A 25,812-nucleotide genomic window follows, 5' to 3' on the forward strand; every position below is an offset into this window, starting at 1 on the left:
CCACCAAAATCCCTCACCAAAAGAACCTATCTTAATTAAGCATAAAATACTTCCCCTAACTTACAAACTTTATGGACCAAGTTGCTACCTCCCACAGCAACAAGTATCAGTTGTAACAGCCTCCATCATTATTTTTCTTACTGTCACCCTGAGGGGACAGGTGAGCATTGTGGTGAACCATGAAGGAGGTGAAATTCAGGTCCCACCAGAATGACTGGAAGATTTCACTGAAAACTTTTGGTGGTCCGATTCCTGATTAACCAAGATGTTTATATATGAGAGGTGCTCACTTGACCCCAACTGTTCACATATAGGAGAAAGGTCTCTTAAATAACAGGGTCACAATGCATTCAGGATTTGACTGAGTAAAACCAGCAACTTTTTTTTCCAATCAGGCAGGGACTACAAAGGTACAGGACTCCAAGACTATAAGAAGCTGACTTTGGAAATAAAATTATCTATCTGGCCTTTCAAAATGGTTTGGGTTCTCCAAATCAGATGCAGGCTACCTGTGGATTTTGGTTTGTGACTCTACAGTAGCGTGCATCCCCTGCCGTTGCCCGCTGCACTCCACACCAGAGCTCACTCTCTCTTGCATCAAAGGCATCTCTCTATAGCGCATAGCTGCAGTCCAACCTTGAGGCAATAAAAATAAGAAGAGGCAAGTGAAAAGGAACTAGCTATTTTCCTGACATGAACAGGTGGTCAGAGGCATTCTTATGACCCTAATGTAACTCATTCTTCCAGAGGTAGTTGCAGATAGTTTCTAAACCTTCACACTCAGAATCCTTTTTTTTTTTTTTTTTTTTTTTTTCCCATATTATTTCCCCAGCTTTTTATTTCATGTACTTAACCTGCTGGTTTTATTTTTAGTTTCTTCTACTTATAAAAGCCCTCCAGGAAACCCAGGAATAAAATTCTTTAAGTGAGATTCCAAATAAAAACTGTGATTAAACACACACCCCACGCCCCTCCCCCCCCCCCCCCCCCTTGAAACAAAGCAAAACAATAGGGTTTTTATTATTATTTTTCTCTTTTTGCATTTAGGTGGTATTTTATATATATATATATATATATATATATATATAAATATATATAAAATATATATATATATATATATATATTAGGCTTAAAAAATGAGCTGAACAACTTATTATTCTTTAATTTCCCCTGTGACATATGGAGAGCACCCTAACTTTGAAAAATAGTAGGTTGCAAGACCAAGAGACTTTGTTAATGTCATTGTGATTTTGCCAGTGCGTAGTTACATGTATCTGTGTGTAGTTATATGAAATATATATGTATTAAATATACATAATACATGTATCATGTACAAAGACATAATTTATATATATACATATAGGTACACATGTACATATACATATTATCTGAACTTCACAGGCAGGGCAAAGAAAGGGGAAAATACATGTTTTCCTGTGGCAGTGTTTAGTTCCAAAATGAAATATTTCACTATTTGGAAATCACATGCAATCACTGGTAATAGAGTCCTTCATCTCCATGTAGCATTCAGGACTATACATTTTTTTTATTAACCTGAGATGCTAAGATGAAATAAAGCAGAGGTGGATTTGCCTGTCATGTTTCCAGAAATTGCCTGCTCTTCTCCAAATGAAGGACCAGCAAGTGTGACACTTCAGAGGTGGCTGTTCTGAACAGGGTCAGGATATTACCACTTCCTCTCAGGCTAGTGAGCACCAAGCAAACAGTTGCAGAGCGCAGTAGGAAAACTGGAGTAGTGGAAAACATATTTAAATATCCTTTCATTTTCTCTCCTGAATATGTGGATAATGGGTATTGGGTACTCCATGGCATAAGTCCATCGAGGTCAGGAAGTGTGAATACCCATGAATGTTACCACTGCAGTCCTCAAATTCCTTTTGGGTGAATCATTCTTTATGGCTATGAGTCTTGAGATGTTAGGGACAAGTAATGAATTATGAATATTAGCAGATCTCAACTGCTTCTAGTGGATATAAGCCCTGATCTTTTAAGGTATTTGGTTCTGAGTTTTTATTTCAGAACCTTCTGTACACCCATCAGTCCCACCAGTGCAGTGGGACTAAAATGGGATAATGACTATATTCCAGGGCATTAATGGTCAGAACATGTTTGCAATGTGTTTAGCTGCCATCAATATTAATGCACGCATTTGAGGGGCAATAAATTGATAGAGTGTGGCCTTATAATGCATAAAAATTGCAACAGCTTCAAAGCTGTAATAGAAAATTCCTTCATGAGTAGAAGTAATTGGGGAAGGGGCTTTTCCTAAAGTCATTTTTATTTGGCACTTTGAATATTCAGCCCTGTACAAGATCAGTCATGCTGTCTTCCCCTACGATTTCAGTGGGGCAAAATCTTAGGATTGTTATGATGTAACAAAAAACTTAAAAAATAACAAGTGAATTAATGTCTTTGCTGTTTCAGAGAAGATGACGAGAAGTAGCTGCCTTTTGTAATGACCAAGTTGGAAAGTAATAAACTGTACTTTAATAATAAAAGCTTTAATAGTCTGAGAACATGACTGAATAATGTGCTAAAAAAAGAGCAAACAGTGCATTAAGACAATTACATATCTATTTAAACACCTATCCCTTTCTCTCACCTCCAGTCAAAAGGAGATTTCAGAACATATTAGTGAGTGGTCACTTGGGCTGTGTCTATATAAGTAAATTAAATATTACATTTCTGTCGCTCAATGTGAATGTCTGATCTGTTGTTAGAAGCGTTCCTGGGCTGGTTTTGCTCTGAACCAACAGGTACACTTCCAATTAATTCCTACATATCACTGATCATTAGCATGGGTTAAAGGCCCAACAGGCAGTGGGAAAGTAACCATTCTCTTTTTTGGTTAAGTTTAAAAGATTGAATGGGACTCATTTTCTGAGGTTTTGTCTCTGTGACTAAAGAGTCCCAGGGATTTATTTAATATATAGCTATAATTATAGTCATTAAAAACTTCTGTGAATAAGTCATTTAAGAGACAGTAAACACTCTTCCATATTTATTTACTTAAGCTGGAAAGCCCATATATGCCGTAGCAGGCTGACAACCCTATTTAAAAGAAAAAGATGCATAGAGATTAATGCACCAAATCATGTTTAAATGTATGTACAAATAGGCAGAAGGAAGATTGTCTTTCATGGTAGCACATCACTTGTGATGGGTAACACCTCTTCTATCCCAGGCTCTAAACCAGGAGACCAGTTGTGACAGGTGGCAATTTGGTGAGATGACAAGGGCTCGATGAGTGCCACAGAGCACTCACCAAAACAATGCCATGCTGGTGGGTACAGCCTCTGAATGGAAGCACAGTCTGAGACACAAATGGATTTAAAGAATAGATGTTATAAGGCATGGAGCTAGGTAAACGTACCCCCCAAAAAAATAAAAGTCAGGTCATACAGTGGTTTCTCCTACTGGCCAGTTTAGCAATAACTGGCAGACACAGTCATAACCCATACTGCAAAATACAAATATTAAATAGACACTAACACCACCACCACCACCCCAAAAAAAAAATATATATGACTTGTCATATTTTTTTGATTGATCCCCACTTCCACCAGCATCACTCCTGCTGTGTCAGGGCTGAGGCCTGATCCAGCAAACCAGCCTGACAGACAGGCGATGCGGCACTCCGCAGCCTGCTGAAATAGAGTTGTAGAGAGATGGATGACAACAGTGTGCTGAAAAACACTGTAGCCCATGGCTCCTCATTATCCTTCTATCTGTAACTCTACATCCTGACCTTGGGGGGATGCCTTAGGGTACCTTTGTACATATCCTGCAGTAAGATATATCCAGCTAAGACTGAGAGGGAAATGCTGCACAATGCCAGCACTGAGAGCCACTCTGCAACTGTAGGAGGTGAGCAGCTTTGCAGATCTTTTTTGCCCGTGGGTGTCTTTTGAAGGGCATGACCATGGGAATACAGAGTTTTTTTCAGTTCGGGACAGGCCACAAGTAAGCCCTAAAAAGCTGTAGGCATGATGAAGATGATGACGAGGGTGATGATAGACGAGAGGGCCCTGTGATGTGAAGTGGGGATGGGGAAAATACTAAATACCACTTAGCCATGAAACAGAAAGCCTGAGAAAAGAGGTAGCAGAGTGTGGAGATTTTCAAAGGGGTCCGTGAGAGCTGAGTGCCCATCCTTCATCACTGCTCTGGGGGCTGTTATCACCATTACTGAATTTCCCACTCCATGAACCTGTTACACCCATAGGTGACTTTAGGTCACCTTTACTAGTCATCTCTCACTAATACCAAAATCTGTATTGCAGTAACCCCTGGGACTCAGGATCCTGATGTATTTGACATTTCTTAGAGAAAACAGCTGAATCTGCTCCAAGCAGCTGGTGGGATCTGGGTTCATGTCTCCCTTGTCACTCTTTAATTCCCAGGCACAGGCAGCAGTGATCAGATGTCTCAACACAACTGTCATCTCCATGGGACATGCTGCCTCCTTGTTTTCAGTTCACCAGGGCAGCCCACCACGCTCACTGTGGCTCCATGTGCTCTCAGTGGGGAAAAGGTGCTTTCTGCAGCCTGGGATGTAATTGTGCCCAGGAAGGAGGGATAAAAAGGCAATGCAGTCAGCAGCAGGGGGGCTTTTCAAACCCACAAAGTCCATGGATTCTTATTCTTTTTCTTTATTTAACTGCTTTCTCATTTACATTTATTAAAATGACATATAGTAATTAGGTTCACTACTCTGCCAAAACTTTAAATAGGATCCTTTAAAAATGGCCTTTAAAATTTCAGGTCTTCCTTTTTTTTTTTTTTTTTTTTTTTCTCCCCAGGAGTTGAACAATAAAACCAGTCTGCTTTTTAAACACTTTTTTAACAATAGTCATTCTGTAATGCAGGCTGAATGCTGACAGGTTTTGACTAACGCAGAAAGTTTTGGAGCCTATTGTGGCACTTTCTGTCTTTTACTTTCTCCCCCTCAACCTCTCCCTTTTGCCTCTTTCTCTCCCTTTTGCCTCTTCCTTTCACTCTCCACTGACAATGTATGCATTCGTAATTGAAGAAATTCTATTCTTAACAACTTACAGTTCTATGAGTTGTCTCTCTTGTTGGTGGTACGGCTGCTGTTTCTGCAAACTAAACCCATTTGACTGCTAATTTCCCATTGAAAGATGTTGGAATATTCCTGAAATTAATGGTGTAAGACAAATTTACAAACTGGTAAGCTCTGATGTGAAAATTAGTGTGTCTCCTTTGCAAGGCTTACTTAGTACAGGAGGTTGAAATAGTGGTGAACAGCCTGCATACTCATAAAGCTCCTGAGCAAGGGAAAAGAAGAAGAAGAAAAAAAGAGAAATTAAAAGAGAAGAAAAGAAAAGAGAAGAACAGAAAAGAGAAGAAGACAAAAGAAAAGAGAAGAAAATAAGAGAAAGGAAAAGAAGACAAGAGAAAAGAAAATAATAGAAAAGAAAAAAGAAAAGAAAAGAAAAGAAAAGAAAAGAAAAGAAAAAAAAGAAGAAAAAGAAAAAATGCTTATATATCAGAGACTTGCAAACTATAGCAAAGAGAAGAAAAATATCAGAGTGTATGTAAGGAGGGAGAAGGGAAAAGCAGGCTTGTTGGCACTGAGGCGAAATTTCAGGACTTTTCATGCAGCCAACTCTATTCTACTCTAAGAAATCAACAGCTCAACAGCTTTGTTAAGGACCTGCTCTTGTCATCTTCCTCCAGTATAGTATGTGTTGAGCCCTGAGTAATGTTTGGTGGAAATTTCAGGGATTTTAAAGACAATAAATCACAGCATACAACTTTGGTTACTTAAGAAGCAGAAGTACTAGAAGACGAAATTCATAAAACCATGGAAGTTGAATCTGTTCTTCCATCCTTATAAATCAGGAGTAACACAGAGGGAATGTGAGAAGAATTTGCCCGATTTCTTTCAAGTACAAAAAAGAATAGCCCTTGTCAATCGTTTGCTCAGGAACATACAGTTCAGATATGCAGGCAGCCATTACAGTTGTCATCTGAGAAGTTTCTGAAATAGTGACTGCCCTTAACACAATGTAACACATGAAGTAATTAAAGTCCTTCACCATATCTAGATTCTTCTAATTTTCTCTAGAAATCTCTGTTAATATTTCCTTAAAGTAAATGATAAGAAAAAAATGCCTTCTCTGCTTTAGTATTTTTCTGCTACTAAGATCCTTGATTAAAAAAAATCAAAACACAATCTATTCTATTTTATTTTGTTCCATTGCACTCCTTACACCAGAATCAACTCATATTATCTGAAAGAATTATTTTGTATTTTTGTTTTGAAAGGATGGCATTTTTAGCAATGGATAATATCTCTTGATGTAGACTTTTTTATCTCACTAATATGAGAGTGAAATGCATTTTTAATATTATGTGATTTGTTTTCATTGAGATAAAGGCATGTTAAAATAAAAATAAATTATATTTGACTTGTCAAGTTTTTCAAAATGAATCACATTAAACATACTTTTGCCCATTTGAAAGAAATAATAGTGTATTCTTACTCTTATGAGACACCTGGAAAACTTCCAGACTGTGAAAATATCAGGAAACAATTATGGTAATTAATATGTGTTACCCAAAAGTTTTTAGGTGGTGGTGGAAAAAATAATTACTGTTTAACTGTCCTGTCCTCCTTCTGGATGACCTGCCCATCACCAATGATTTCTACAAATTAGAGGCTGCATTGATATCCCAAACAGAGATGACCACAATTTTATATTCTACATTGATATTTTGCATCAATGTGAAACCAATAAATAAATAAATAAAAAGAATACCAAACACCAAAATTTGCCCAGTTGTCCCTCCAATGTATTCGCTTAAAAAGAGTATAATACGTGAAGTTCATTTTCTACCACTCAGAGCAACTTTTAAGCAAGTGATCTTAGTATAGAATAATTGTGTATCCTGCTAAAAATTCAAAGTAAGCATAAACAGGAATGCCTATGTTGAAATTTCATCAGGAACCAAGGGATGAACTCAGCCTGTTTTGAAAAGTACCATAAGAGCTTTTATAACAATATATGATCAGTACTATTCTATGTGGACTTATCTTAAAGGGGCTTTTAATAGTAATTTCTGCTCTTTTCCAGAAGATAAGTTTTCTTGTGTATACGTAAGTACTTTCACCCATCAGTTACCCTTTTCAACAGCATCAATGATCATGAAGGGAAATACATAGATTGAAATACTTGAGGTGAGTGTGGTTTTTTCTGCTTTCTTTCGAGTGAACTGAGTCACGGATAAAAAAAAAAAAAAAAAAAAAAAAAAAAAAAAAGTAGACAAGAGAGATCAACTGAGCAATACATGTCCTGTACACCAAGACTAATTTAATAAGCAGCCTCTCCCTGCTAGTGGGTGATTAAACTAAATTGCCAGTCTAAACTTTTCTATCCTGCATTTCAAATGTCAACACATTACATTGCTATTCCTCTTAATTTCTCACAAAGAAAATGCAAAATGAATTCATTATGCTGGAGTAAGTGGAAAAAATGATGAGTTTCTCCAGAAGAGTAGGCAATGGGGAGAGATTGGGCAAGGCGATTATATTGAGATATTTGAATAGCTGGCCATTAGCAAGAGGATCCCCATTACTTTGCTGATAATTATATCCTCTTCGCTATGACTTCCCAGTGGAATAATACAATGTTCCCAGTGCAGGAGATAATGAAAAATACCATTCAGGTGGTACATATATGCCAAGAGTAGTGTGTTGTATTTCTTCCCTTCCCCCATCATGTAGATTGCACTACAGCACACCTACGCGATATGTTAATGCGTGTTTGGTTGTTCAGGGCTGTGTACAGGGCAAATAAATGTATCTTGAAAATGGAGCTGGCAGTGGAATATCATTCTCCCAGTATAATTATCTCCCGTGTTTAGTGGGCCCAATGTATTGCTGAGTACATTTTTGTTAGCTATTATGTAAATGAATTTCAAAGCCCACCACACTGTAATAATGAGGACTTTGGAAGGGATCTTATAGAGGTGAAGTTATTTCCCTTTTTTAAAGAGAGACTGGTGGTGGGAACTAGAGATGTATGTTTCTTCTAATTAATCCATCATTTTGCAGACATGTTTCTGTTCAGCAATCAAGGAAAATGAAACAAACAAACAAAAAAAGGAAAGAAGGAGGGAAAATACAGCACAAGAAGAACACCCACTCATTTACAGTAACTATTTTTTTCCAAGTGATACATAAAATCTCTCATGTGTTATTGCTGCCTTATCACTTCTTGGCATTTTTATTGCTGTTCTATTTTCGGTTTGGGGGAATCTTGCTGCATACTGTATATCTGTCTCAGATTCATTAATTTTCACAGAAAACTCAATTTGCATCAAAATACTTTGCTATTTGCCTGTTACTTTACATATCTTGGGGCCTCATGGTTTGCATGAGAACTTCATCTTCAATTTTTTTACAACAGGAGAGAAAGGCAATGCCATTGAAATTGCCCAAGTTTTAATACAGCAAAAGGTAGTAAAATTATGCTGCCTTCTATGAAAGCATTATATTGGATAATCCATGTCATTGGTTTTGTTTTATTTGTTTTTGCTATGTTCTAGTGTTTAATAAGAACCATAAGTGAATGTAGGTGAAATTCAGTAATGACCTGTGGTAACCAATTTTTCATTGTACGTGTTCCCATTAGAAAAAAAAAAAAAACAACAACCCACAAAAATTTCAAACATATAGAAGTCATGCATTAGAAGGAGTGTGGCCAGCAGGTGGTGAGGTGGTGATCCATCCCCTCTGCTCTGCCCTGATGATGCACATCTGGAGTGCTGTGTCTAGTTCTGGGCTCCCCAATTCCAGAGAGGCAGTGAGCTACTGGAGAGGGGCCAGCAGAGGCTGCCAAGTTGATGAGGGGACTGGAGTACCTCCCTGATGAGGAAAGGCTGAGAGAGCTGGACCTGTTTAGCCTGGAGAGGAGAGGACTGAGAGGGGGTCTCATCAGTGCATACAAATACCATAAGGGCGAGTATCAGGAGGACTGGGCCAGGCTCTTTTCAGTGGTGCCCAGTGACAGGTCAAGGGGCAACGGGCACAAACTGCAGCACAGGCAGTTCCATCTGAATGAGAGGAAGAATTTCTTCACCTTGAGGGTGGCAGAGCCCTGGCACAGGCTGCCCAGAGAGGCTGTGGGGTCTCCTGCTCTGGAGCCATTCAAAACCTGCCTGGACGCAGCTCTGTGCAACCTGCTGTAGGTGACCCTGCTTTAGCAGGGGTTGGGCTGGGTGACCTCCAGGGGTCCCTTCCAACCCTGATCATTCTGTGACTCTGTGTGACTCTGTGATATAATAACATTTTTTAAAAAAATATTGATAGACTCCTAGAAATATTCACTTGGCTAATCTTAATAAATCTTATAAAGAAAGTTGTAAAACTTTTTGGGGCTGGATTCCCTTCTTACTGATTGTATACTCACTCTGGCATAAATCGGTATGGTTTTAGTGAAGTGAAAATAAATGTTTCATTTTTGTTTTGTTTTGAGGTTTGGGGCAAGGTAGGAAGCTTTGAGATACCAGAGAGGAGCTGGATCACTTTCTGGGGTCTTAAATTTTGGCTGCTATATGATGAAGTTCACTTCCTTTTGAAGGGAACTTTCCCCTGTAAAAAAAGATGTATCAGTGGATGGAAGAATAATCTCTTAACATGTCTGATTTTTATTTTTTTTTTCCCCACAAAGGTTATGCAAGTAAGGCAGAAGCTTTTGGATGTCCTTTTGCATGTGGGCATCTATGTTGATAAAACTTTCAGAGGGGACAAACTTCCGGAGTTTCACTTGGCACTGTCAAATATCTTGACTATCTAGAATACATGAAAATCATGCCCTTTGGAATAGAAGCTGAAATGAGGTTGTGAAAGCTTATAATTTCCACAATAAATCTCGAAAAATGTAGCTGCCAAATACAACAATATGATAGCATTAGTTGTGAATAAATAGTTGTGTGATCACCTGCAATGAGCTAGTCCTGCTCCTTGTGGTTTAGTGTATTGACTTTCCCTGCTCTTGTTCTCTCCCTTCTGCCAGTTCTTTTTTTTTTTTTTTTACCTTCCATTTTCTCAGCTGCTTTTCTTTCAACTAAATCTCTCTTCTGCTTTTTCTTTTTTTTTTTTTCTTTTTTTTTTCTTTTTAATATTCCTTCTCCTCACATGGATTTGTAGTTCTTTTATGCAAAGAAAATCTTTGAGAACATTTGCTGCTCCTTTACTAATACCCATCTCTTAATACTAATTATACAAGCAGTATGTGTGGACACTCTAGATTGAGAACTTTGAATCCTAAGTTAAAATTATTGCTTGCTTCTACTTTTCTTCCTATATTAACCTGACATATGTTATGAAAAATGACCAGAAAGTTTTTATATTTGGCTAAGCTTGTGTGCCCTAATCCACCCCTTCATAGCAAGGACAGATAGGGCACATTTGAATAAAGATTCTTGAGGAAAAGTCCAAAGCAATATGTTTTCCTATGGTGTGTCCGTCCCCGCACCCCCCCCCCCACCCCCCCACCCCCCGTATTTATACAGAACATATACGTGTTATGCAAAGAACCTTTCAGCTATTTGATAAACTTGGTAGCAACTAAACAGATGTAAAAGCTTATGACATTTTGGAGAGAGTGATCTTTTACTGTCTGTAACACATATTACAATTAATATGCATGTATGTCTTCCAAATAGTACCAGGTTTTGGTGAGAGCACACTGAAAGAAAATCTGCTTCCACACGTTATGTATAAATTAGATGGATGGATTAGATGGGTAGAAAGATAGGATGTAATTTTATAATGAGTTTTATTTTTATTTTATTAATATTTTCTTAAATTAATGCTTAATGTTTCATTTCATTAGTGTTATGCCTAACATTATTTCTATTAGTTTGGAGCGGGTCTTTTGTGTTTTATGTAACAGCTTGAAAAGCTTGGACAGAATAATGGAAATGGAATAAATCTGTTAACGTCAATTTAATTGTGCAATCTACTCAGTGGTCTTGAAAATCAATCAATACAAAACACGTTTTACATATTTCAATATGAATTTCTTCCTGTCACTCAGCAATGGTTACTCACTGTAAAAATGTATATTTTCAACAAAAAAAAAATTATGAACTTTGAAGAGTGGAATCTTATTCTGCAATCTGTGTTCAAGAAAATAATTTTAGCTTGCCTTACAAATGACCTAGAGAAGCCTCCTACTGAAAAGTGATGGTTTTCATTCTCCATCTTCAGTCAAATTTTAGCATCCTTCCTGAGGGAGCCAGCTGTCACTTGGTTAAGGGTTTGGAAATCTAAGCACTGGCTTACTTTTATTTCATCAAGACAATTCAGACAATGTGGACACTTCCAAATAGCTATTACAGAGCGTTAGCTTCCACTTGGTCATTAAGGCAGGGATTCATCTGACTAAAAGTAGATATCAGTGAGGTAGCCACACATTTTTTATCTTGTCACACCACCCAATGAGGGCATCTTGTCCTTAAGAAAATGTCCAGAATATATCATACAATTTACTGCTGCTCTCCCTAGACAACAATGGAGCCTGCCTGAATGGCTCAAGAGGAAGACGTCCAGTGTAGATACCTAAAAGTAAAGATGATGAATCACAGCATAAATATTTGGGTCTTTTTCTGTTGGTTCTAAGCCATTTATATTTGATTTTTCAAGACTATTTCAGACTAGCTGTTTAAATAGTCTTTAAGCCTGCCCTAGTCTGACATTTGGGTCAAAGATGAAACAGGCAACTCCACAGGGTCATCCATCTGACCCTGTGTTAGGCACCTGAACTCCTCTGTTGATTATTTATGTTTAATTTTGTATCTTGGGATATGATTTTGCCCCTAGAGGATTTTGGCCTAAAAAGGTATAACTAAATTTAACATCTGTCCCTGTCCTTGTGTCACAGAATGTAGCCACCACTGCAATTCCTCAACCTTGTTTCATGTCTTCTGAAGATTTCGATCTTCAAAGATTTTTAGGGAACTGCTTAGACATGTACTTCAAAATCTTACGACATTGTACTACCCTTACATAATACATGCGCAGACCTTGTCATTTAAACAATATATCAGAAGCTTTGGGAGTTCTTGGAATTTGATTTTCACTTTCTTGGAAGTCCATTGTTTCCATTCCAGGTCTGTGACTTCCCATCAATTAGGTCAATGTATGTTAAGCATGTAATATATGCTGTAATGCCATAACTGTGTCAGCTGTATGCGAGAAGGGTCAGCTAATTATGTCACTACTACCAATTTCTCCAAAAGCAGCAAGAAAGCTCACGTGTTGTTCCTGTGCAACACAGTGTATCACCAACATTGTGCCTTAAGGGTAATGGGAAAAATACCCCAAGTGCCCTCAGCTTTTGAAGCCATACAAGAAAATCATTTATATCTTTCATTCGAAGTGATATAAATAGAGTTAAGGGGAGCCCTTTCAGAACAGACCAGCTACCTGCATGTTTTGGTTCTCATTATTTAGCAACAACAAGTGAAAGGTGTTACAGAAAAAAAGATTTACACAAATGAGCAAAGCAAGAACAATCAAAGATCTGTCGGCCTCTCTACCCCAGAAAAAAACCCCACAAGTAAACAAAAAAGTAAACCAGGAAAATCTCTCCTCATATGCATAGAGAGATCATTATCAACAGTTAAAAAACCATGAAAGTAGTTTTGAAAAGTATGTCCTGGAAATTTAGTTTCTAAAACTGTATTTTTCCGGAGACAAGGCAAAGGGTAAAGTCTATGAAATGAGAGTTAGTAGGGGTTCCATCAAAACTCTAAAGGGGTGTGTGTGTCATTTGATCATCACTGATCCTGTCACTGTGCCTCTTACTGCCCTCTCAGTAACAAACTTTGCATTACTACTGTTGGGTTGTTGTTTTTTTTTTTTTTTTTTTTTTTATATATATACCTTTTCCCATTTTATATACACATCTTTTGTTCAACTCTCTCCAGCCAGGACGTCTGTGACACTCTAGGAATACATGTCTTTATGACTGATATATACAGTAAATATGCTCAGTTCAGAGAACTTGCTGTAAAAGCTCTACCCCAGCTGTCTCCATGTCCTCCCTGATGTCCCATCACTGTGAAAAATCGATGCCTTAAAACCAGGACAGCAGCAAATTTCACAGTGGTGGTCTTGTGCTTCATTTTAGCATTTACAGCAGCCTTGGGATCTGACTAAAGAACCCAAGTTGTAGAAGGTCAGGGTATGGGCTAGCACCACACTGGGCAGGCAAGATCATAAGTACTCTGCTGAATTTGGTCTGTGCTCTTTGATATAATATATTAATTCACATAGACATCAAATAGTTTAAGAAAATGTCACTAAATCTCTTGATCCCAGCATCAACCAGTCTAAAATGCAATCACAGGTTTTGGCACTATTTTCAGGACTGATTTAAGGGAGTAATTTAATAACTGAGATATTATTTAAATTCTGAGTTATTAATTCTGCTAAAGTACCATGATTCTGACTCTTTTTCCAAACAATGATAAACCTCACTGAAGGCAAAAGAGTTGCACCACTTATATTCCAAGTTTGAGGGGCCCTTTATTTGTATGTATTATGATAAAATAAACAATTGCAGGCAAAACTGTGTCTTGTGCATATCCAGTGGTGAGAAGAGATGTTACTAAATTTTGTTACTTACTACTTTTTGTCATTAGCAGATATTCTTGGGTTTATTTGTCTGTTTGCTTTTTCTCTTCTCTCCGGAAAAGAGAAATCTGTGAGTGCATTAAAAATTTTGGTCTAATAGTGTATGGCACAGAGTTGGTGAATTAACAAAATAAGCCAAATTGTTCAGCATTTTAATTACATGTCTTTATTCTGGAATCTTAGATATCCTTAGGTATAGGATATTCAAGACAAGGGCTGACATTTTATAAATGACATAGTGTTCCACCTAAGTACCAGAAAGCAAGCAGCATGAGACTGTGGCAACCTGTGTTAATAAGATTCCTAACACTGGCTAGGAGCTACTTGCTAACCAGGCTTCCTAAATTATCCAGGCTTAGTGCCTGAGAACAACAACATTTGGTTGTTTACATCAGCTGTCTTGGCATTGTCAAATCCTTCCCAAATGCAATTGTGCTAGGATGTGTTTATCCATGGATTTGAATTAATTTCCTTCTGCTACTACTTGAACTGGGATCCGTAGGACATTTCCACAATCTAGTACTGCATGTTATGCTGTTTTTCTCACAATGCAAGGAGCTTTCCTCATGGCCATCTCTGCCTGGCCTTTCATGGTTTCATAGACAGACCCAGAGACCTCAAACACAATCAAAGTTGAATTTGTGCCTTGTAAAATGATCTCTTATCTGTGACTAAAGGATATAGTCAAAGTCTTGATTTCATTTATTCCTGGGTTTCCCTTCTTTTAGAATTTCCTTTGAAGAATTGCAGTCTCCATGAGCAAATGTGCTTCTGCAGAGACATCAAGCACGCATCAAGTGAAGACTGAGGAGAGCATTCTTTACGTTGTAGACCAGCTTGTCTGGCTCTGAGCTTCTTCATGAGCCTCTACAAAACACAGAAGTAAAACAATCCAAATTTGATTCTTGACTCTTTGGACAGTTTTTTTGAAGAAAGAAGGTTCGAAAATAGTGTGCCTTTTGAATTTGCAGTTCTCTTACTATTGCGATTCATCTGTTAGGCCAATGATTGACAAACTGATGTCACAGCACAAAGGAGCACTATTAGATGCAAAGAGCCTGCCTCAGAATGCAGATACTGTAAATTTTCAAGCTTTTATACCAATTATTTCTGGATAGAATATGATTGAGATCAATGAGGATCAATCAAGTTCAAATAATTCAGTGATGTGTAGTTCCTCATAAGAGTACGGCACAAGTAACCACTGCTGTAGGAAACAAAATATGAGAGATCAGATGGGAAGGCAATTAATGGACAGTAATGGGTACACAGTGGTGAAGGATTTATACTTGTATAAGAGCAATTAATGTAAAATACATTCTCTTTTCTTTTTAAATAAAAGACAACAAAACAAGACAATAAACAAAAGACAATAAAAACAAGAAGATGCTGTTAATTATTTGTACATATACATGTTCCTGGTTTTGAGCACTATAAATGATTTCTCTAGGCAGCTCTTGGGATTTCTGATAAAGAGTACTCTATGAAATCAAAACATCATTACAGAGACATCTAGTTTATGCTGGTAGGCAATCCTTTCCATCAGGGAATGGATTTCACAGCAAGGAATTTCTTTATTGAAGACAATTCCGGCCCATTCTTTGCCAGTTTGTTCCGATGCCATAATTCTTTCTGTGGAGGATAGAAGCTAATTCTGTCTCTAGAAACAATCCTCTCAGAAGCCAGTTAGAAACCAATTGGTGTCCATATGGAAATGTGGCTAGGATTTATCCGTATGTAATTATAGTTCAAAAAAGATTTGCTCCTCTGGGAAGAAATATATATATTAATTAAAAACAAAACAAAACTCACAAAACACCAAAGCAAAAAACTGCCACACTAGTTAAAATAAAAAGTTATTCATAGTTTTCTACAAAAAAACCCCAACCAACTGATGTTTTCAGTAATTTTCTGTTCTGCAGAGAAACCAATGCTTTGCCAAAAGAAAGTGTTCTACTGTATCTAATTCCCTCATATCCTGTATTAAACCTGTTTTCCCTGCTGCAGTTTACACCAATTACATCTAATCATAACATCTTTCTCTCCCCTTGAAGATGTAAAATAATTAGTCTATCTTCCTTGCTTGTGTACCTTTCTTTTATCTACATTTTCTTGACAGTTGCAATCTCTCAGCTACAATACTTGTCTCTTTCTTTAAAATATTTCCATGGTTGGTTTGTTTGTTTTACCATAAGGCTTCTCTTTTATTTTTTTTTTCTTTCTCCCTCCCCCCCCTCTACCCCCCTTGTATGTCCTTCAGTGTTTTCACAATGAAATCTGTACTGGGAACTAAATAGTTCCATTATGGATTTGCTTCCTAGGAGAGGGTGGGAAAAAGAAATAAGATGGTTTTATTTTAAACATTTCAGCAGCTCTAAAAACTACTTTTGAGAAGTGGTGGGGGCAGGGGAGTGAAGCATGGTAATTTTCTGTTAGTTATTCCCCCTGTAGAGACCTGACTGCCAATAGACTTTTCTCACAGCACCACCTACAGTGGTGGTCTACCTGCAGGCTACTATGGGGAGAGATTAAGCTTTTGCATCTGTAGTTTTGCAGCTCCTGGGAGGCTTTTGCACTGCTGTTTTGGTAAAGAGATTTATAGAGGCACTTGGTGAATTTTAGTCATTTTGTTATCAGCCTGTAACCACAGATACATGTGTGTGGAGACCACAACCATCTTAGGCACTGCTGCAAGTTTACAAATCATCTTACTTGTCTACCTTATATCTTGGTTTATATCAGACTTTTCATTAGGAAGAAATAAGGCAACCTACACACAGAAACAGACAGGACTGTAATGCAGCTTTACTCTGTCTGGTCAGGCAGTATAGAACATCATGGGAATAAGGTGGATGAAGGTAGAGACTCCATAAGAGAAGGGCATCACTTGGTAGCGTAAGGTTGACATAGGTGAGAATATACAGCCCTTTGCATCCTCCTTCAGAGTCTCAGAAATATCAGGAAGAAAGAATTGTAATCTAGTCATGGATATTTTAGTGTTAGTGTCCTCATGAGGCTCTAGGTGCCTGTTGTCCCTAAGGTTTATTCTCGCCAAAAATGTCTCCCAGCCAATTCAAGTCGCTAAGAATCAAGCTTCTAGGATGAATGTCTTCATGGACTGTAAATGAATCACGAGGCTACCACCTGCTATCAGTGTAAGAATTCATATGTACATATCACTCCAGTTTCTTATCATGTGACCCTTGCGATATGAGAGCAAAATGACAAGTGGTTTCTGTTTGATTAAACAGGTGACAGAATTGGGGGTTCAGTTCTGCCTTTCAAGATAACAGTACTCATCTTCAGCATCTCTGTATTCATGTGTGCTAAATTCATATTCCCTGGAAATTATTTAAAATCTTGTTTTGTGCATGTGTGTTTGAAATTATCTTTTCCTTCCCTTGTGTCTTTTCTTCCATCTGCTTTCAGCTGTGTTTTTGCTCTCCCCACTGCCCCACCCCTACCCAGATTTGTAGATCTTTGGGATTTATACAGTTAAATACTTCTGAATTTCCTGAGTTTATATACCTCTTGTAGTTAGCAGTAGGTGCAGTTATGATCATATCCATTTATGTCTTGAAACTACAGATGAGGTGCCGGCATAATTGCAGTTAATGACAAAAAGCCTTCTTATTTCAAATTAAAGGTCTTTCTACTATTTTTCCCCTTCTTTTTGTTATTCTTTCATAATTTCTCTTGTGCTCTGAAAAGCTTCCTCACTGCTTCTTTGAACAGTGAAAAACAGGCCTGTCTATAATGGACAGTCCTTGTGTTTCTTATGCAACTGTAACACCACTGACTTCGTAGTGCTGCTTTTGATTTTCCCAAGCAGAAAAGGAGAATAGGCTGTTGTTCAACCCCCAGCTACATTACATTTAAGTCAAGTGATTCTGTCATGGGTGGGTTTATACGCATCATCTTTCCACAATTCTTCTATCACAACATGTAGTAAGTAGATACCTGTTAAAGTAGGCATGCTGCCAATCAGTTGCACCTGTTAATAAATCATAAAGACTCCCTATTCAAAGACTGAGACCTCTGTTTCAAGAGTCTCTGCAATATAATGTAATGTAATTCACAACTGAAGAAATTTTTCATACAGGATTACATCCATTTGCAATCTGACATTATTCAGACAGGATTGCTATATTATGCAGAGCATAATTACAAAATACTATCTCTGTAATACTGTGCTTTTGTATGTATGCAGATTATTAGAAATGGTTAATCTTAAAATCATTGCACATACACTGCAGTCAACAGGGAAGAAAGTCTCAGCTTTTGTGCATTGGTATAACAACATGACAGTTAGTGTTGTTGAGGTCCTGGCCTTATTTCTGCTCCATTATTGTACTGCTGTATACAAAGAATGAAATCTGTGTCTCCATTACATCCTGCAGCACTTTAGTAATTCTTCAGAAATCAAAGACAAATCGTGGATTCACATTGTTTTTTCTGACTCAACATTTGAATATCATTAGAGCCATATCTTTCTCTTTTCTAAAAATTCTGCACAAAGTCTCAAACCACAGATACAGGATCTGAAATCTGAGTCAGAATCCAAAAGATTCAAAATGCTTAGGAAGTCAGAACTGCCATTCTAGTTTCATACCATGTTCTTATAAAACAGGACCAAACAGAAGTTCTCCTTTACTGCTGACTGAATGTCTTGCAGGGCTTCATAGTTTCGTATTAATACAGACCTATTAAAAAAAATAGAACAGGTCACACACACTCTTAACATCTACAGGGCTCTTGACTCGGAGGTTATTGTCTAGTGTGTAATGATTCTGAACTCACTGGAACCAGCAAAGGTAGGCATCATCTTGCATTAACAAAAACATGGAGCCAGTGATCCCCCCTCTAAAACCATGCATCTCTGTTGCTTGAGCTGAACAGTGACTCAACCAGCCTTAAGAAATCTAACCATTATCACTGACACAGCTGGAACACTGGAATCTACATAGATGGAGTAAATCCCTGTTATGAAGAAAAAGAAACATGGCAATAACTGATACAGGGGAAGAAAGAAGTAAATTTTTATTCCTTATGTTTATCCACTACATTTTTGAAGGGTAGTTTCATCTGATAGCAGAATTGGAGCTGGTGAATGGGAATGAATTCTTAAAACAGGATTTTACTTAGTTAAGGGAAGCATTTTCCACCCAACTCTGGAATATAAGCTTAATATTGTAGGTGGTTATAACTGCCTCATTTCTATCATGGGCTGAGATTAATATGAGAACATGATATCCACTTGTTACTTGCATTTGCACCAGTGTGGCCTTGTCTAGCAAGTGTGAGAATGTTCTTTTTAAGTTTAAAATTATTTTAGCAAAACCACAGAAACCATTTTATAAACATGCTGATACAGTAGAGACACTGCAGGTTTCACCCCTCTTACACCCAGCATCATAAATCCAACCTGTCTTCAGTTAAACTAAATGAATTACACTGTTTGTAAACGCTGAGAGAAGAATCTTATCCTTGTATGCATGATCTTCAACCACAAGTACTTCATTTCAATAAAGGCAAATGATAACCCTCTTCTGTACGACGCAGAAATCCAGAAAGTGCTGTACAAACTCAACAAATAGATGTGAAGATTGCACAGAGCTTATCCCTTTGCCCAGCACTAAAAGCAACTACAACCTCAAATAAAAACTGCAGCTTGCAACCCATTTGAAATATTATTCAGTTAAGCTCTATTTATTACCATCAAAAATAGCACACACAGAGGCAGCCAAAACAGTCCCGTTTCACAAAGCACAACCGAGATCAGCTGACTGGAACTCACACTTATGTTCATTGAAGGGCCGTATTCTCATTTTGTGTTCCTTGTTTCTATTTAGAGTTAATGGTAAATGTCTTTTCCTTGTCAACTGTCAAATTGTCAGAACACACTTTGTATGTTCAAGGCTGCAGGATTCAGGGGGTGTCGGAGGGAGGGGGAGGACCATCTGCTTTGTTGACAGAAGTTTACTTCCAATATTTTATACTGAGTAATTATTCAAGGTCCCTTGTATTTTGTGTCTCCCAGAGAGGAGGTATTAAAAATGTCCACCATTATATGCTTTTCACATAGAAAGCAGGATTTTATGACCCTCTAACTGCAGGATCAGTGGTTTTACACTCTTTAGCCTCTGCAATAATGTGTGCCTGGTTCCCCCATGCAGGCCATGCTGTGGTTAGTGTTGATTCAATAAACAACATTTTGTTTCATCTCCACGGATATTAGGTCTATAGAGGACAGATTGCATTTACTGATAGTGCCTCATGGTCTTAAAGCACACTTGACTAATTCTAGCTATCATTTGTGGTTTGCTGTATTTTAAACAAGGGCAGAATTTTTTAAAGAGAGATAAAGTAGAAGAAAAAAAGAGGAGAGAAGGGAAGTGAAGCAAAGAAAGTGAAGAGAACTTTTCAATGATATTAAAAAATGAAAGGTGAGAAAACAAACACCTCAAACCCTGCTAGAGTGATTGCATAAGGGCAACATTTAAATTAAAAAAAGACACTCAAGTATCCTGTTGACCAACAAATACTTGTAATTCCTATTGTCTTTACCATAAAATGTGAGGTTTGTTGATTTCCCATTGTCTACTCTTTATATTTAGAGGCCACATTCATTACACACTCTTTCTCCTCCTTTTGACTAACAAGGGTACCTGAAATCTTATCACATCCTTTGATTGACTACCCCTGTTAAGAAGTTTATGTAAAAGATATATACAAGTAGAATTGCCTGATTAAATAGCTGCCTGCAAGAACAAAGGGGTGGCCTCAGTCAGAAGGTAGCGACTCCAGGAAGCCCTTTCAGGGCTGTGTTCCCATCTTCTCTTATTATTCCATACAGGAGAGATCTCCATGGGAAAAATTCTGCTGAATTCTGATCTTTACCTTGTTGTCTACCTAATGACAGCACTCAGGGAGATGGGATGTAAGTCCCTTCCCACTGCTGACAAGGAAGTCAAACAGGGGCAAAGGGGGAAAAGTCATGAGCCTATCCTAACCACCGAAAGGACACTCCAAATGACAACTGCATTCCCAAAAGTTCGTTAGGCAATACCAGTTCTTGAAGAACATGTAGAGGTTATGTCTTTGTAGTACCATCAGCATTTCCATGTCAGGAAAAGTAAGCACTTTCCATACAATCATTGCAATTGAAAAAGCAAATTAAGACAGAGCAACTGCTTATTGCTGAATAAACAGCTTGGCAGACTATGACAAAGATGCCTTTTCCATCCACGTGCCTTCTACTTGCTCACAGAAGAATTACTTAGGAAGCAATGTCAGTACTCAGTACCAAGACTCAGATTTAAGTTGTCCCTGATTAAGTCTTAATATGGAGTTGCTGGTTTCACCACCTGAGACCTGTGCCATACATATCTGTCCTCTCCTAGACCTGTCTGCCCCAGTACAGGATTCATATGTCATTCCTCAGAAACCTCACAGCATGTGACCACTGATTGAAGTTTGCTAGGGTCTTCTCAGAAATCACCTACTAGCATCTGTCTCTTGTCACTTCCTAACCAGGTTTAGGGTTTCATGTTTCATTTTTCTTTTTTGTTTTGTTAATCCCTGCAGCAAACTCTAGTCAGCTTTCAAGCATCCAAGATTCAGCCTTGGTGGCCATCTCTCCACATATAAAATTATGTCTTTACCAGAGTCTTTTGTTTTCAGGTCCGGTTAGGAATATCCACTGTATCAAGTCCTCATCCCTGTAGAAAAATCAGAAAGGTCCGATTCCTGAGATTGCACTGTCCTCTTGTTTTAAGTTACACCTGTGTGGATGGAAGATTATCTATGTTAATTATTATCCAGTGTTCCAGATCAGAGAAAGATTTGTACCTCTCTTGACAACAGATGGCTGTCCACTCAAACACATTCAGTGATACAAAACTTTCATAAAACACAGCAGAATTCATACGTCATGCTTGCACACGTTATCCACATTGTCATAAGAAGCAAAGCAAAGCAAATAAACAAATAAAAAAGATGGAATAGAAATGTGAGTCATGTTGAATACCATGAACAATATGTTTTTCATATCCAAGTTACCCAAGCTCAGTTTTAAACCTGAATAATCTTTGTTGGAAGTAACAACTCTCAGTATACCTGTCTTTTAATGTATTTACATATATATATATATATATATATATATATATATACACACATAAAAACAGTCGCACTCACAAACTTCCCATGACAGTAGCTAGCTGTATCTTTCCCTCAAACACTTCCCTCCCCTCTCCACCCCTACCAAGTAACTCCTGCTGGGGCGATGCGCCAGCCAACTCCCTTGATGTGTCCTGCCCCAGAGATGGCAGCCAGATGGCTTGACATCTGCAGCAAGAAGAGCTGGCAGGTCGCCCTGAAATCTCCCACTCAAGGGAGCTGTTGTTGTGTACTGAAGTCCTTATCCCTAGAAAGACTTCTGTGAATAAAATATATAATACATGATAAAATACAATAAATCCTAAAGAAAAGGAAAGCAAATAGTATTTTGAGACAGCTTACCACAGCCTCAGAAGCGATTTTTCCCCATGGGCAGTATTTGCTATGGAAGCCCACCAAGTCTGTCATCATTCCGTACTCACAATATGTGCCATAACGCACACTATGAATTGAAATTTTTGTTAACATCCATTAGAGGAGGCCATGGTATACACAAATGGTAGAACAGAAGTAGATCAACCCAAAGAGGAACAATTATAATTTATGCATGCTGTACAACTTCCCACCATCATGAGTTAAGTACATTGCACTACTTTCAGAGCACATATTTTGGGAACTTTACTAAGAATTTAAACACCTTTCAAACAGAGGTTGATTTACACTCTATTTCTACAAGGTTAAGTAGAGAGACAGTCAGATTGACAGAGTTCTGAAATAAAAAAAAAAAAGAGGGGGGGGGAATAATGTTAGTAATATAAAATGCCTTTTAAAATAGATTTTTTTTTTGTAAAGGAATGAGAAATATTATAGTTTCAAAGACCACCTGTGCAGCATTCAGAGTGCAGTATCCCCAAAGGAAAGCTGGAATCACACTGGCTGTCTTAGAACCATCTCCATTACTATTTCCATTGAGTCCCTGGATGGTAATTCTTGCCGTAACACAGGCTCTGCAACCACACCTTGCCAGAGCTTTAAAGGAGATGTTCTGCTATGGATAAAAAAAAAAAAAAAAAAAAAAAAAAAAAGTACCCAACAAATTGTCCCTTTAAAGTAATCTAACTTTGAAGAACAGTTAGAGGATTTGAACATTAAAATAAGAAAAAGAGAGAAGTGGAGAGAGTATAGATGAAACGGCAAAGAACATATTTTAGTATCAGTCTGAATTTGCGATGTATCTCAGTCCTTTGGGGAGAGTTTATACATGCATGTATAAACATGCAAATCTGAGCTCTGAAGGACTTCTATTTTATATTCAGATCAAAATGCTATCTGTACACTCATTCTCAATCTAAAGTTCCCCAAAGGTGAAAACCAAGTTCAAGGTTAATTTTGTTGCAAGACACCTTTTCCTAAATTCAGAGATAAAAAGCAAGCAATATCTGGTGAAAAAAAGCACCACCACCAACCACTCAAACCAATCCACGGGTCAAATATATTACATGCATATTTGTCACCTTTTAGTTGTCCAAAGCAATATCCACAAACTCGTTAGTGTTTTCCCATATACACAGCTAGGCAATAGGCTCTAGCTATTTTATACAGCTACTAGTAACATCTCTTGCCCAGAAGGCAGTGACAGACAGAGAGAGAGCAAAGAAATAACTTTCACAGTTTTTGTGTTTTCCCAGCTATCAATCAAATTCCCTCTGACATTGCTTCATTTATGGATTATTGCAAAAACACTGAAACAATGTGCAATGATAATGTTGTAAAGCTACAGAAATGAAATTGGTAGGAGTAACCCATTTCTCACTGTGTTCCCAAGCACCTCTCCACTCTGAATCACCAGCATTGTTTAAGCTTCAGTTCTATATAAGAAAGCTAATCAAATGACACTCAGGAAAATTGACTTGGGTTTTCAATCTAGTTTCAGATCTCTATTGTACTTATTTCAAATAGCATTTGTTATTCTCTGCATATCCTTAGGAACATGCCCTGTCAAGAAATGCCATACAACTTCAAACCATGTTTTTTCCCACCTCTATAACTTTTTATGTATTCCCTTTTTAGATTTTATTACAGCATAACATCTAAAAATGAAATAAAGATTATAGGCAACGCTTCAGGACCTGTAGTTCTGTGGCTTGCCCTGAATATCAAATCTTGTTGATAGGAACTTGCTGCTATACCACTGTAAATTGCCAAAATCTCCCCACTGACCATCACTGTAATTATTTCTGTTTGGAAATGAAAGATTTGATCGGCAGAGTGATTTTTCTTTTCTTTATATTTTCCACTCCCTTTCTTGTCTGTCTTTCCCCTATTCACCTGGACTGTGCATTTTCTCTTGATGGGGGATTTGAAGATTAAATCTGTATTTATTTACCATAGTTATCTCTCAAAGTAAAAGAAAACAACAGATTGCAAGGGGGGTGGGGGGTGGGGGGAAGGAAAATGGGGAAAATGTGAAGGAGGAAGGGAAGAAAGGATGGAGAGAGAAAACACAAACACACAAAACAGTCATCTGAGCTACCAATTTAACAGTTTGGGGTTTTTTCCCCTCAAAGATCAAAAAATTGAGTAAAGGCTGAGGTAGTCACTCCCATTGCATCCAGTACCTGGGGGTGTTGGTCAGATTGATACCAAAATTTAAAACACACTTCCATGCTGTATCTACAACTCTTCTTTGAATAAATGTGTCAGAATCTGAGCAGCAGGTCGAATTGAGTGGCAACATCAGCCTGGATTGAGGAGTAAGTTATGATTCAAATCTAAACAAATCAGAAAAGACAACTCAACACATCAGTAAAGAAAAATCAGTGTCGAAGAATGAACTGTGGGCTGAGGGTACATACAAGGAGAAGATTAAGGGAATTTTGTGTAGGAACCAAGTTCAACTCCAAGGTCAACATCAGAGTGGCACTAAAAGGGAGTAATTTCTTTGTGTCACAGAAAAATATCAAGGAGAAAAACTAGAGTCTGTTATTTTTTTATTTTCCTTTAGACTTTGGACTGATAATGTGGTGTTGTGCAGCCTCCATTTCCAAGACTGCTATTGACATTTTAGGGGACAGAGAAGTGCTGCCCTCTGCCTGGACCTTGATTTTCTCCTGTGTAGATGGGTGTAATAATGCTCCTTTTTGTCCTTTCTGTAAGGAACATATACCCTAGGCAATGTAGTATAGTGCAGTAGGTAGACCTGCACCACTGAAAGGTTACACAAGTTAAAAGAATGACGTGGTCTTACTCAGAGATGAAATTCGGAGCCTTAAAAACAATGTAGAAATGGTAAGAGAGCATTATGATAGTGTGCTGACTAGGATTACTGAGAAGCCTTTACTAAAGCATCACATTGGTGGGTCTAACCAGCTTCTGAATCTAGAGCTTGTTGCTTCTCCAGGACATCCTCACAGGAGTTTCTGTTTCACTGTGTGGTTCAGAGATGCCTCAATGCTGAAAATAATCTTGACAGGTACACCAGGAGGGTGTTTTTAGGTTACAGGATTATTATTTTTTTATTCATACATCACTTGTTTAAACTAATTTGCTTAAAAATTCATAACGATGAAGTTTTTTAATAGAAATGTGCCAAGCACCTTTCAATTACTGCCAAACTGGGGCAATCACTGGTCCATGAAGAATGTGAATTCTCTACTGTTGTGAGATGTGTACACACACACACAAAAACATGTATTTAATTCCCTTAAACAAAGCAGTTTTTTTCTGTACCCCATTAAATGTTAAATGGCAGAGAGTTAAAAAAATCAAACAAAACATTAGTAGATTATGAAAGTTAAACCATCAGGTTTTTAAAGTTGTAATGTGTAAGGAAAAATATAAATACAAATGTAAATATTTACATTTTTATATACTATCAATTTATTGAGAAAACTTACTCATTATACAGATAATTCATGCACATAACACACATAGACATTTTAGATAAATGCACTTCAAATGAGGACTTACATAATACCCAGCAGTAAAATATATGACCTGTT

The sequence above is a fragment of the Falco punctatus genome (genome assembly GCF_963210335.1).
Source record: "Falco punctatus genome assembly, chromosome: Z".
NCBI lineage: Eukaryota > Metazoa > Chordata > Aves > Falconiformes > Falconidae > Falco > Falco punctatus.